Source organism: Trichosurus vulpecula, chromosome 2 (assembly GCF_011100635.1).
Source record: "Trichosurus vulpecula isolate mTriVul1 chromosome 2, mTriVul1.pri, whole genome shotgun sequence".
Lineage (NCBI taxonomy): Eukaryota > Metazoa > Chordata > Mammalia > Diprotodontia > Phalangeridae > Trichosurus > Trichosurus vulpecula.
The window spans coordinates 178,489,237-178,503,098 of NC_050574.1; the positions used below are offsets into that span (position 1 = coordinate 178,489,237).

Here is a 13,862-nt window from a genome sequence, read left to right on the forward strand (position 1 = left end):
GTTACCAGACCCCTCGACCCACAAACACCAAAGACTGCGGAGAAGGTTAGTGGGAAAAGCTGCGGGAGTGGAAGGAGTTCCCGGTTCGGCTTCCAGCCCCTGGGGCAGCGGAGGTGGGGAAGCTACAGCTGTTGTTACTTCCGGCTCCAGGCCCACCTGGTGGGAGGAATTAAGTGGCGGATCACAGCAGGGGTGCACAGCCTGCCGAAGATCTGAGCCCGGTTCGGGTTGGGGGTTGGGGAAGGAGCAGTGCTGGTGTGGCAGAGCTGGCACCTCCCCCCCAAACGTGGAACATAGAACTCTGTAGTCTACAAGCAGTCATACCCCACTGAAAAACTCAAAGGTCAAGTTAGTTGGCTGGGATTATGGCCAGGCAGCGAAAATGCGCCCAGATTCAGTCTCAGACTTTGGATTCTTTCTTTGGTGACAAAGAAGACCAAAACATACAGCCTAAAGAAGACAACAAAGTCATAGAGCCTACAACAAAAGCCTCCAAGAAAAACATGAACTGGCCCCAGGCCATAGAAGAACTCAAAAAGGATTTGGAAAAGCAAGTTAGAGAAGTAGAGGAAAAATTGGGAAGAGAAATGAGAAGGATGCGAGAAAACCATGAAAAACAAGTCAATGACTTGCTAAAGGAGACCCAAAAAAATACTGAAAAATACACTGAAGAAAACAACACCTTAAAAAACAGACTAACTCAAATGGCAAAAGAGCTCCAAAAAGCCAATGAGGAGAAGAATGCCTTGAAAGGCAGAATTAGCCAAATGGAAAAGGAGGTCCAAAAGACCGCTGAAGAAAATACTACTTTAAAAATTAGATTGGAGCAAGTGGAAGCTAGTGACTTTATGAGAAATCAGGATATTATAAAACAGAACCAAAGGAATGAAAAAATGGAAGACAATGTGAAATATCTCCTTGGAAAAACCACTGACCTGGGAAATAGATCCAGGAGAGATAATTTAAAAATTATTGGACTACCTGAAAGCCATGATCAAAAAAAGAGCCTAGATACCATCTTTCAGGAAATTATCAAGGAGAACTGCCCTGATATTCTAGAGCCACAGGGCAAAATAGAAATTGAAAGAATCCATCGATCGCCTCCTCAAATAGATCCCAAAAAGAAATCTCCTAGGAATATTGTTGCCAAATTCCAGAGCTCCCAGATCAAGGAGAAAATACTGCAAGCAGCCAGAAAGAAACAATTTGAGTATTGTGGAAACCCAATCAGAATAACCCAAGATCTGGCAGCTTCTACATTAAGAGATCGAAGTTCTTGGAATGCGATATTCCGGAGGTCAATGGAGCTAGGATTAAAACCTAGAATCACCTACCCAGCAAAACTGAGTATCATGTTCCAAGGCAAAAGATGGAGTTTCAATAAAATAGAGGACTTTCAAGCTTTCTCAGTGAAAAGACCAGAACTGAATAGAAAATTTGACTTTCAAACACAAGAATCAAGAGAAGCATGAAAAGGTAATCAAGAAACGGAAATTGCAAGGGACTTACTAAAGTTGAACTGTTTTGTTTACATTCCTACATGGAAAGATGATGAGTATGATTCATGAGACCTCAGTATTAGGGTAGTTGAAGGGAATATGCATATATATATATATGTGTGTGTATATATATATATATATGTTTATGTATATATATATATAAGTGAATGTGTATGTATATATATCTATGTGTATATGTATGTATGTGTATATATATGTGTTTATGTGTGTATATATATATATATATGTAAAAGAGAGAGAGCAGACACAGGGTGAGTTGAAGATGAAGGGAAGATATCTAAAAGAAATAAAATGAAATTAAGGGATGAGAGAGTAACATACTGATAGAGGGAGATAGGGAGAGATAGAATGTGGTGGATTATCTCGCATAAAAGTGGCAAGAGGAAGCAGTTCTATGGGAGGAGGGGAGAGGGCAGGTGTGGGGGGAATGAGTGAACCTTGCTGTCATCAGATTTGGCCTGAGGGGGAATACTATACATACTGAGTTGGGTATCTTACCCCACAGGAAAGAAGAGGGAGGAAGATAAAAAAAAAAAAAAGGCGGGGGGGGGGGGGGATGATGGAGGGGAGGGCAGATGGGGGTGGAGGTAATCAAAACAAACACTTTGGAAAGGGGACAGGGTCAAGGGAGAAAATTCAATAAAGCGGGATGGGTTGGGAAGGAGCAAAATGTAGTTAGCCTTTCACAACATGAGTATTGTGGAAGGGTTATACATAATAATACATGTGTGGCCTAGGTTGAATTGCTCAACTTCTTAGGGAGGGTGGGTGGGAAGGGAAGAGGAAAGAGAATTTGGAACTCAAAGTTTTAAAATCAGATGTTCAAAAACAAAAAAAGTTTTTATATGCAACTAAAAAATAAGATACACAGGCAATGGGGTGTAGAAATTTATCTTGCCCTACAAGAAAGGAAGGGAAAAGGGGATGAGAGGGGAGGGGGGTGATAGAGGGGAGGGCTGACTGGGGAACAGGGCAACCAGAATATAAGCAATCTTGGGGTGGGGGGGGAGGGTAGAAATGGGGAGAAAATTTGTAATTCAAAATGTTGTGAAAATCAATGCTGAAAACCAAATATGTTAAATAAATAAATTGCATTTAAAAAAAAAAGAGGTATGAAAGAGCTTTTACAGTGGCAGGGAAGATGGGAGTAGGTGGGTGATGCTTGAACCTGAGTCTCATTGGAATTGGCTCAAAGAGGAAATAACATACATATTAATTTGGATTTAGAAATCTATCTTACCTTACAGGGATATAGCAGGTAAGGGACTGATAGAAGGGAGGGCAGACTGGGGGAGGCAATGGTCAGAAGCAAAACATTTTTTAGATAATTAATTTATTTTTTAGTTTTCAACATTCACTTTTGAGTTATAAATTTTCTCCTCTTCCCTCTCCTCCCCCCTCCCTAAGATGGCATGCAATCTGATATAGGCTCTACTTATACATCCATATTAATCGTATTTTCCCATTAGTCATGATGTAAAGAAGAATTAGAACTAATGGGAAGAACCATGAGAAAGAAGAAACAAAACAAAACAACAAAAGAAAAGGAGAACAAATAGTATGCTTCCATCTTCATTCAGATTTCACAGTTCTTTCTCTAGATGTGGATAGCATTTTCCATCATGAGTCTTTTGTAGTTGTCTTAGACCCTTGCATTTCTGAGAAGAGCTAAGTCTCACAATATGGTTGTAACTGTGTACAATGTTCTCCTGGTTCTGCTCATTTCACTCAGCATCAGTTCATATAAGTCTCACAATATGGTTGTTACTGTGTACAATGTTCTCCTGGTTCTGCTCATTTCACTCAGCATCAGTTCATATAAGTCTTTCCAGGTTTTTCTGAAGTCCTTCTGCTCATCATTTCTTGTAGCACAATACATTCATATACCACAACTTGTTCAGCCATTCCCCAATTGATGGATATCCCCTCAATTTCTAATTCTTTGCAGAGCTACTATAAATATTTTTGTACGTTTGTAACCTTTTCCTGTTTTTATGATCTCTGTGGGATACAGACGTAGGAGTGGTATTGCTAGGTCAAAGGGTATGCACATTTGTATAGCCCTTTGGGCATAGTTTCAGATTGTTCTCCAGAATGGTTGAATCAGTTCACAAGTCCACCAACAATGCATCCATGTTCTAATTTTTCCACATCTTCTCCAACATTTATCATTTTCCTATTTTGTCATGTTAGCTACTCTGATAGGTGTGATGTGGTACCTCAGAATCATTTTGATTTGCATCAGAAGCAAAAACATTTTTGAGGATGGACAGGGTGAAAGGAAAAAGAGAGAAGGATAAACAGGGTGGGAGGAGTAGGATAAAGGGAAATACACAGCAATCATAACTGTGAATGTGAATGGGATGAACTTACCCATAAAGTGGAAGTGGATAGTACAGTGGATTATATGATTTAGATATAAAGCATGATATAATAAGCAAATTAGAGAAGTATGGAATAGTTTACCTGTCAGATCTATGGACAATCTGTGACCAAATAAGAGATACAGAGCATTACAAGATGTAAAATGAATAATTTTGATTGCATTAAATTAAAAAGGTTTTACACAAACAAAACCAATGCAGCCAACATTAGAAGAAAGCAGAAACATGGGAGAAAAAATTTTATAGCAAGTTTCTCTGATAAAGGCCTCAATTCTTAAACCTATATAGATAACTGAGTCAAATTTATAAAAATAAGAGCCATTTCCCAATTGATATATATGGTCAAAGGGTATGAATAGGCAGTTTTCAGATAAAGAAATCAAAACTCTCTATAGTCATGAAAAGTTATCTTAGTCATTATTTATTAGAGAAATGGAAGTTAAAACAACCCTGAGGTACTACCTCATACCTATCAGATTGGCTAATATGACAGAAAAGGAAAATGACAAATATTGGAGGAATATGGGAAAATTGGGACACTAATGCACTTTTGGTGAAGTTGTGAACTGATCCAAACATTCTGGAGAGCAATTTGGAACTATGCCCACAGGGCAATCAAAATTTATATACCCTTTGACCCAGCAATACCAGTAATAGGTCTGTATCCCAAAGAGATTTTTACAAAGGAAAAGGAAAAGGACCTGTATGTACAAACATATTTTAGTAGCTCTTTTTGTGGTGGCTAAGAATTGAAAATCAAAAGGATGCCCATCAATTGGGGAATGGCTAAACAAGCTACGATAAATGATTTTAATGGAATATTATTATGCTATAAGAAATGACAAACAAGATGATTCCACAAAAACCTGGGAAGACTTACATGAACTGATGCAAAGTGAAGTGAGCAGAACCAGGAGAGGATTGTGCACAATAACAGCAGTCTTGTACGATGATCAACTGTGAATGACTTAGCTATTCTCAGCAGTACAATGATATAAGACAGTTCCGAAGGACTTATGATGAAGAATGCTATCCACCTCCAGAGAAAGAACTGATGAAATCTGAATGCAGATTGAAGCATACTTTTTTAAACGTTATTATTCTTGGATTTTGTTTTGTTTTGGTCTGTGTTTTCTTTCACAATGTAACTAATATGGAAATATGTTTTTGATGCTGCACCTATATAACCTATGAATAGGTTGTTGCTTGCCTTCTCAATGAGGAGTGGGGAGAGGAAAGAGGGAAAGAGAGAATTTGAAACTCAAAGTTTAAAAAAAATACAAAAATTGTTTTTATATATAATTAAAAATTTTTTTAAAAAAATAAAGATGTAGTTCTTCACATTTATGCCTACTAAATTTTGTTTGTTTTGGCCTGTCATTCCAGCCTCTATATGGAAGTTTTTCAATTTTGTCATCCACCATGTTAGCTATCCCTACTAGCTTTGCAATACCTACAAATATGACATATATGTCTTCTATTGCTTCATCCAAGTCATTGGCAGAAATAATTGAGCTTCACAGGGTCATGCATATCCTAGAGACCTCCCTCCAGGTTGACATCAATCCATTAATGACTAGGCTTTTAGTTCAATTACTGAGCCCTTTCTGCATCTAACAGTACCATCATCCAGCCCTCATTTTTCCATATGATCCATAAGGGTGGTGTGAGATACTTTTTGAGTGCTTTTCCAAAACTTAAGTATATTCTGTCTACTTAAACTGTTACATTCTAACACATGTTCAAAGTATGTGGAGGGAGGGTGGGGAGGGGGGACTGTTTTGTGTAGTCAAGAAGCAACAAACTAACAGGTCATGACATTCACACCATTTAACATTATCTGGTTGATGACCAGTCATCATGAGAGATGTAATTACTTACATTTCATATTATCTTGTAATCTGATGAGACTTCTGCTATGGGGAAATTTGCCCCTAAATCATTCAATTTCAATATTTCAGGTGACTGTGTTTTTGTTTTTTGTTTTTTGGGTTTTTTTATTGTAGTATTTTCTTTTTTTTTTCCTTGTTTATTTGTTTTTATTTTTTTATTTATCATTGATTTATTTTGCAGTTTTTTTAAAATTTATTTAATATATTTAGTTTTCAGCATTGATTTTCACAGAAGTTTGAATTACAAATTTTTTCCCCATTTCTACCCTCCCCCCACTGCAAGATGGCGTATATTCTGGTTGCCCCATTCCCCAGCCAGCCCTCCCATCTGTCACCCCACTCCCCTCCCATCCCCCTTTCCCTTCTTCTCTTGTAGGGCAAGATAAATTTCTGTGCCCTATTGCCTGTGTATCTTATTTCCTAGTTGCATGAAAAAGCTTTTTTGTTGTTGTTGTTGTTTTTAAACGTCTGTTTTTAAAACTTTGAGTTCCAAATTTTCTCCCCTCTTCCCTCCCCACCCACCCTCCCTAAGAAGGCAAGCAATTCAACATAGGCCACATGCGTATCATTCTGTAAAATCCTTCCACAATATTCATGTTGTGAAAGATTAACTATATTTTGCTCCTTCCTAACCTATCCCCCTTTATTGAATTTTCTCCCTTGACCCTGTCCCTTTTCGAAAATGTTTATTTTTTATTACCTCCTCCCCCTGTCTGCCCTCCCTTCTATCGTCCCCTCTTTTTTATCTTCTTCCTCCTTCTTTCCTGTGGGGTAAGATACCCAATTGAGTATGTATGGTATTCCCTCCTCAGGTCATATCCGATGAGAGCAAGATTTATTCATTCCCCCTCACCTGCCCCCTCTTCCCTTCCTATAGAACCACTTTTTCTTGCCACTTTTATGCCAGATAATTTACCCCATTCTATCTCTCCCTTTCTCCCTTTCTCAATATATTCCTCTCCTATCTCTTAAATTGATTTTATTTTTTTAGATATCATCCCTTCATATTCAACTCACCCTATGCCCTTTGTGTGTGTGTGTATATATATATACATATATATGTATATATACCTACATAGATACACACATATGTATATATATGTTTACACACACACACACACACATATATATATACATATATATATGCATATTCCTTTCAGCTACTATGATATTGAGGTCTCATGAATCATACACATCATCTTTCTATGTAGGAATGTAAACAAAACAGTTCAACTTTAGTAAGTCCCTTATGATTTCTCTTTCTTGTTTACCTTTTCATGCTTCTCTTGATTGTTGTGTTTGAAAGTCAAATTTTCTATTCAGCTCTGGTCTTTTCACTGAGAAAGCTTGAAAGTCCTCTATTTTATTGAAAATCCATATTTTGCCTTGGAGCATGATACTCAGTTTTGCTGGGTAGGTGATTCTTGGCTTTAATCCTAGCTCCATTGACCTCCGGAATATCATATTCCAAGCCCTTCGGTCCCTTAATGTGGAAGCTGCCAGATCCTGTGTTATCCTGATTGTTTTTCCGCAGTATTCAAATTGTTTCTTTCTGGCTGCTTGCAGCATTTTCTCCTTGACCTGGGAGCTCTGGAATTAGGCAACAATGTTCCTAGGAGTTTTCTTTTTGGGATCTATTTGAGGAGGCGATCTATAGATTCTTTCAATTTCTATTTACCCTCTAGCTCTAGAATATCAGGGCAGTTCTCCTTGATAATTTCTTGAAAGATGATATCTAGGCTCTTTTTTTGATCATGGCTTTCAGGTAGTCCAATAATTTTAAAATTATCTCTCCTGGATCTATTCTCCATGTCAGTGGTTTTTCCAATGAGATATTTCACACTGTCTTCCACTTTCTCATTCCCTTGGTTCTGTTTTATAATATCTTGGTTTCTCATAAAGTCACTAGCTTCTACTTGCTCCAATCTCATTTTTAAGGTAGTATTTTCTTCAGTGGTCTTTTGGACCTCCTTTTCCATTTGGCTGATTCTGCCTTTCAAGGCATTCTTCTCCTCATTGGCTTTTTGGAGCTGTTTTGCCATTTGAGTTAATCTATTTTTTAAAGTGTTGTTTTCTTCAATTTTTTTTCAGTATTTTTTGGGTCTCCTTTAGCAAGTCATTGACTTGTTTTTCATGGTTTTCTTGCATCATTCTCATTTCTCATCCCAATTTTTCCTCTACCTCCCTAACTTGCTTTTCCAACTCCTTTTTGAGCTCTTCCATGGCCTGAGACCAGTTCATGTTTTTCTTGGAGGCTTTTGTCGTAGGCTCTTGCACTTTGTTGACTTCTTTTGGCTGTATGTTTTGGTCTTCTTTTTCACCAAAGAAGGATTCCAAAGTCTTTGACTGAATCTGGGTGTGTTTTCGCTGCCTGGCCATGTTCCCAGCCAACTTACTTGACCCTTGAGTTTTTCGTTGGGGTATGACTGCTTGTAGAGCAAAGAGTACTTTGTACCAAGCTTGAGGGGATGCGCCATTGATTTCAGAGCTATTTCTATACAGCCAGCTCTGCCACCCCAGCACTCCTCCTTCCTCAAGAACCACCAACCCGGACCTGACGAAAATCTTCAGCAGGCTCTGCACTCCTGCTCTGATCTGCCACTTAATTCCTCCCACCACGTGGGCCTGGGGCCGGAAGTAACTGCAGCTGTAGTTCTGTAGCTGCACCTCCCCCGCTGCCTCTGGGGCAGTGGCCGAACAGCGAACTCTGTCCCCCGCAGCTTTTTCCACTAACCTTCTCTGTTGTCTTTGGTGTTTGTGGGTTGAGAGGTCTGGTAACTGCCACAACTCACTGATTCAGGGTGCTAGGGCCTGTCCTGCCCGGCTCCTGGTCTGGTTGGTCCTGCTGCCTCCCACGATGAGCTCTGCTCCCCTCCGCTCCAGGTGTGATAGACCTCATCCATCAACTATCCAGGCTGTCCTGGGCTGGATCCCTGCTTCCCTCTGCTATTTTGTGGGTTCTGCCAACTGTGTTTTTGTTATAGGTACTCCCACTATTGATACAGATTACAGCCCCTCTATAAGCAAATAGGTGATCTTTTGAGAGTTGCCATGCTGAAAAATTCATCACCCGGTGACCAACCTCGTAATGTGTCTTTCTAAACTTACGTAGACTTGACCTCAGATGTCAAACATCTACCATTGCTAGACTCAAAGTTTTTCCAGCATGGAAGGACCTGCCAGTATTTATGCTCTGCTCTTATTGCCTACAAAAGCCCAGGGTCACCTCCATGTCATAATGAGGTATTGGAAAAGGGACTTCAGTAGAGAAAATTGCTCATGCTTTAAAACAAAACAAAAAACCTTTTAGTTGAATTTATGGCTGGGCTTCCAGCCCATAGACTGCCCTTGACCTACAAACAGAAGCTCTACAGTAATGTGACTTGTGCTTTCCCTGTGCATTTTTACTCTGAGCTAGAGATATTTCTTCTTGGAATGAGATCAGTATTTGTGTCTTGTTAATTTCATGGCTTCTGCCAAGGTTGTAAGTCTTTTTCTGAAATGAAAAGAACTGAGATGCCAAACTCCTTTTCAAGTAGCCATTGGTTGTTGACACAATTTCTGTCCTAGCAAAAGTATGTTTTTCTACCATTATAAAAAAGAAACACCTAGTGGGAAATTAAGAGGACCACACAGCTTTAGCTCCTGACCTTTTGAGCTTACAATCAAGGATACAGTAGCCTGAATACACATGAATAAGAAATATACAAAGTAGGAAAATTGCATTAAACCCAGTAGTTAGCGGTTGGTTGGCAAAACAGATCCATCAAGTACAGGTCAAGGGTAAGTACTTTTTGTGTCAGTGCGGTAAATATCAGGAAAAACAACCATGAGTGCTCCAGAAGTAGACTTACTGAAAGTAGGGCTAACTGTGGCTATTCTCAGTAGGGCTAACTATGAACTAGATAGTGAAACAGTTTGTCATTGTTTGGAGCCCTCCAGATGCTTTATCTTTTTGAAAATCAAGGTCGTGTTTTCCTATCTCTAGAGAGTCCTGTGATGCCTTTCCTCATAAGTTATAGCTGAAATGTGTTTTTTTCCTATTTCTCCATGAGTCTTCCTTTTCTTAAAAAAGGCTTTTACCCTGATTGCCTCAAAAAAAAAAAACCCTTTTGTTAATGTCCCTTTCTTTTTTTTTCTGGCTATCCCTGTCATGCCCCAATGACTCCTTCATTTGCTAAATAAACCCTTCCTTGTAACAGATAAGTGTGGCCAAGCAAAACAAATCAACATATTGGCCAAGTCTTGAAATGTGTATCTCCTTTCCAGACCTATAGTTGATCACTTCCCTGCCAAAAGGTAGAAGATGTATTTTACAGTCAGTCCTCTGGAGTACTGAAAGGTCACTGCAGTGATCAAAGCCCTGAAGTCTTCAATATTGTTTTACTCAACCTAATTGTGGTCATTGGGTAAATTGTTCTTCTAGCTCTGGTTTTACTTCACTTTGTATCAATTCATACAAGTATTCCCAAGTTTCTCTAAATTGTTAATAGTTGTTGTCATAGTGTATAGCACAATTATATTCTATTACATTCATATGCCACAATTTGTTCTTCAGTTTCCAAATCAATGGGCATATACTTCCAGTCAGTCAGTCAATAAATATTATTAAGCACCTACTATATGCCAGACACTGTGCTAAGTGCTAGAGATACAGAGAAAGGCAAAAGACAGTCCTTGCTTTCCTTCCATTTCTTTGCTACTACAGAAAATTCTTCTATAAATATTTTTATGCCTGTGGCTCTTTCACCCCATATTTAATTTCTTTGTTTTACATATGCGTATTAGTGGCATCAGGACAACTAGGTGGCATAGTGGATAGAACGCTAGACCAGGAATCTGGAAGACCTGAGTTCAAATCTGGCCTCAGACACTTACTAGTTATGTCACCCTGGGCAAGTCACTTAACACTGTTTGCCTCAGTTTGATCTGTAAAATGAGCTAGAGAAGAAATGGGCAAAACACTTCAGTATCTTTGCCAAGAAAAATCCAAAAGGGGCCATGAAGAGTCAGATGTGGCTAAAAACAACTACACAACAACAATTAGCATCACTGAGTCAGAGGACATATAGTTTAGTGACATTTTTTAAAAATAAAATTCCAAGTGCTTTTCCAGAATGCTTGGACAGATTCCTCCTGCAGTGCATTAGCATGGCTGTCTTCCCCCAGCTTCTCCAGTATTTGCCATTCTTGTTTCTTGTTGCCTTTGCCCATCAGATGGCTATTAAGTAGAGAACTTTCGGAGTTGTTTTAATGTGCAGTTTTCCTGTTGTTAGAGATTTGGAGCATGCTTTAATATGGTTGTTGATAGTTTATATTTCTTCTTTTTAAGACTTCCTTTTCTCAAAGAATATGAACAGGCAGTTTTCAGATGAAAAAATCAAAGTTATAGTCATATGAAAAATTCTCTAAATCACTATCGATTAGAGAAATGTAAATTAAAACAACTCTGAGGTACCACCTCACACATATCAGATTGGCTATATGACAGAAAAAGAAAATGATAAATGTTGGAGGGGATATGGGAAAATTGGGACAGTAATGCGCTGTTGGTGGAGTTGTAAGCTGATCCAATCATTCCAGAGAGTAATTTGCAATTATGCCCAAAGGTCAATCAAACTGTACATACCCCTTGATCCAGCAATACCACTACTAGATATGTATCCCCAAAGAGATTTTTAAAAAGAGAGAAATGGATCCATTTTTAAGAAAAATATTTATAGCAGCTCTTTTTGTGATGGCAAAGAATTAGAAATTGAGGAGATGCCCATCAACAGGGGAATGGCTGAACAAGTTGTAGTACATGAATGTAATGGAATACTATTGTGCTATAAAAAATATCTAACAGGATATTTCAGAAAAACCTGGAAAGACTTACATGAACTGATGCAAAGTGAAGTGAGCGCCACCAGGAGGGCATTGTAACAGCAACATTGTACAATGATCAACTATGAATGACTTAACTATTCCCAGCAATACAGTGATCTAAAACAATTCCAAAGGTCTCATGAAAAAAATTGCTATTCACATCCAGAGAAAGAACTGGTGGAGTCTGAATGCAGATCATAACATACTGTTTTCACTTTCTTTATTTTTTGTGGGTTTTTTCTTTTTGGTCTGTTTTTTCTTTCATCACATGACTAATATGGAAATATATTTTACATGATTGCATATATATACATATATATGTATATAACATATCAAATTGCTTACCATCTTAGGGAGAGAGAAAGTGAGAGAGGAAGGGAGAAAATTTGGAATTCAAAAATTTTAGATGAATGTTAAAATTGCCTTTACATGTAATTAGAAAAAATAAAATACTATTAAAAAAGACGAAAGGGAGGGGGAAAAATTCCTTTTCATATTCTTTGACCCTCATAAGTTTTCAAGGATCAAGGATGGGGAGCTCAGCCATGATATCCCCCTGTTCTTTCAGTACTCTTAATGCAGTTTATTCAGACCTGATAACTTGAACCCATTAATGCTAGCTAGATATGCTCATATCATCTCCTGATGGATCTTGGTCCTTGATGCTTTAGGCCAGAGTTTGTCAAACTATGTTCTGAGGAACCTTATAATTCTACCTTGTAAAGTTCAATGAGGGCATTTTACTATACTACATGATAGAGTATTCAGGTATTTTTATGAAATTGCTGATTTTCTAAAAAATCAAGTTAGTATTATGATTTGTATTTGATAGTGTTATTATTTGTTTTGGGGGGTCCCCAAGTGAAATCACAGATCCAGTAAAAGTTGTTCTACAGTTTAATCGGGGCTATTTTACTATACTGCACAATAGAGCTAGGCTTCAGGTATTTTTATAAAATTACTGATTTTTAAGAAATTTCAAGTTAGTATTATTATTTGTTTTTGGAGTGGCCCCAGTGAAATCACAGATCCAGTAAAAAAAAAAAATATATATATATATATATGTGTGTGTGTGTGTGTGTGTGTGTGTATACACATACATATGTGTATATAGTTTATTTCTACAGTAACTAGTATGAGCAATATTAATAAGAAATATGAATTTTATTATAATTCCTCTCTTGTTATAAAAGCTCACTTCTGTTATCCTTTTTTGTTATGACTAATAATTATATTTTAATGCTTTACCTCCCCTTAACAGAGATAGTTTACTGCACAACAGTATAAAACTTTCCTCCTTATGATTTGTCATATATTCAATGCATGTACACAATATATGGACACTTAGGTAATTACAATTTTAATGCTTGGAGTTGCCTTGCTTTTAAAAGTATATATATTTCTATGACTTAAAGCTTAAAACCTGCCTTAAGAAATAGGTAGCAATTATAGGTTCATTAGTAGTAGGTAGGTCCTTCAAATTTTGATGAAAATATATGTAGGATTTAGGATATAGATATGATATATAAAGTATAAAATGTATATAAAGTATGTATAGGATGATAGGATTTCAAGCTAGATGGATCCTTAAAGCTCATTTAGACTAACCCTATTTTTTTTTTAATTGATAAGGAAACTGATCCTCAGATATGTTAATTGACTTGACCAGTTCAAGCAAGTGGCGGAGCTGGGCCTAGAATCCTGGCTTTCCTTTACAATCCTTTTTCTTTTAAAAAAAAATTGTTAATGTCTTTAGTCTTCACTGTCATTTCTAACCCCCCCCCCACCCTCCTCTATATATAATTCCACCTTGTGACAAAGACAATCAATTAAACTGAACATGGTGGCACACACCTATATACCTGCTACTGGGGATCCTGAGGCCAGTGAATCCCTTGAGTTCAGGAGTTCTTAGCTGCAATAGAGTTAAAGTCAGTCATATTCTGTACAAAGTCCAACACCAATATGGGGGTGATAGGGAGAGCACCAACCTGCCATAACAGGGTAGAACTGATTCAAGTCAGAAGGAGAACAGGGTGAAGCTTTGCTGTTGATCAGCAGTGGGGTCAGGCTGATGAGAGGCCACTGCACTTGCAACCTGGGCAAGACATAGGGACCCAGACTCAAAAATGAAACAAAACATTAAGCAGACACATTTGATTCAGTAACTATATTTGACAATGCAAACAATATTCTGT

The 13,862-nt window shown here is 37.9% G+C and overlaps 1 protein-coding gene across 1 annotated transcript in view; it reads left to right on the top strand.

The window, feature by feature from the left end:
- The window catches only part of PARP4 (poly(ADP-ribose) polymerase family member 4), a 117,476-nt gene that overhangs the window by 54,824 nt on the left and 48,790 nt on the right, over positions 1-13,862 (top strand). The gene's annotated exons all lie outside the window — the stretch shown is intronic.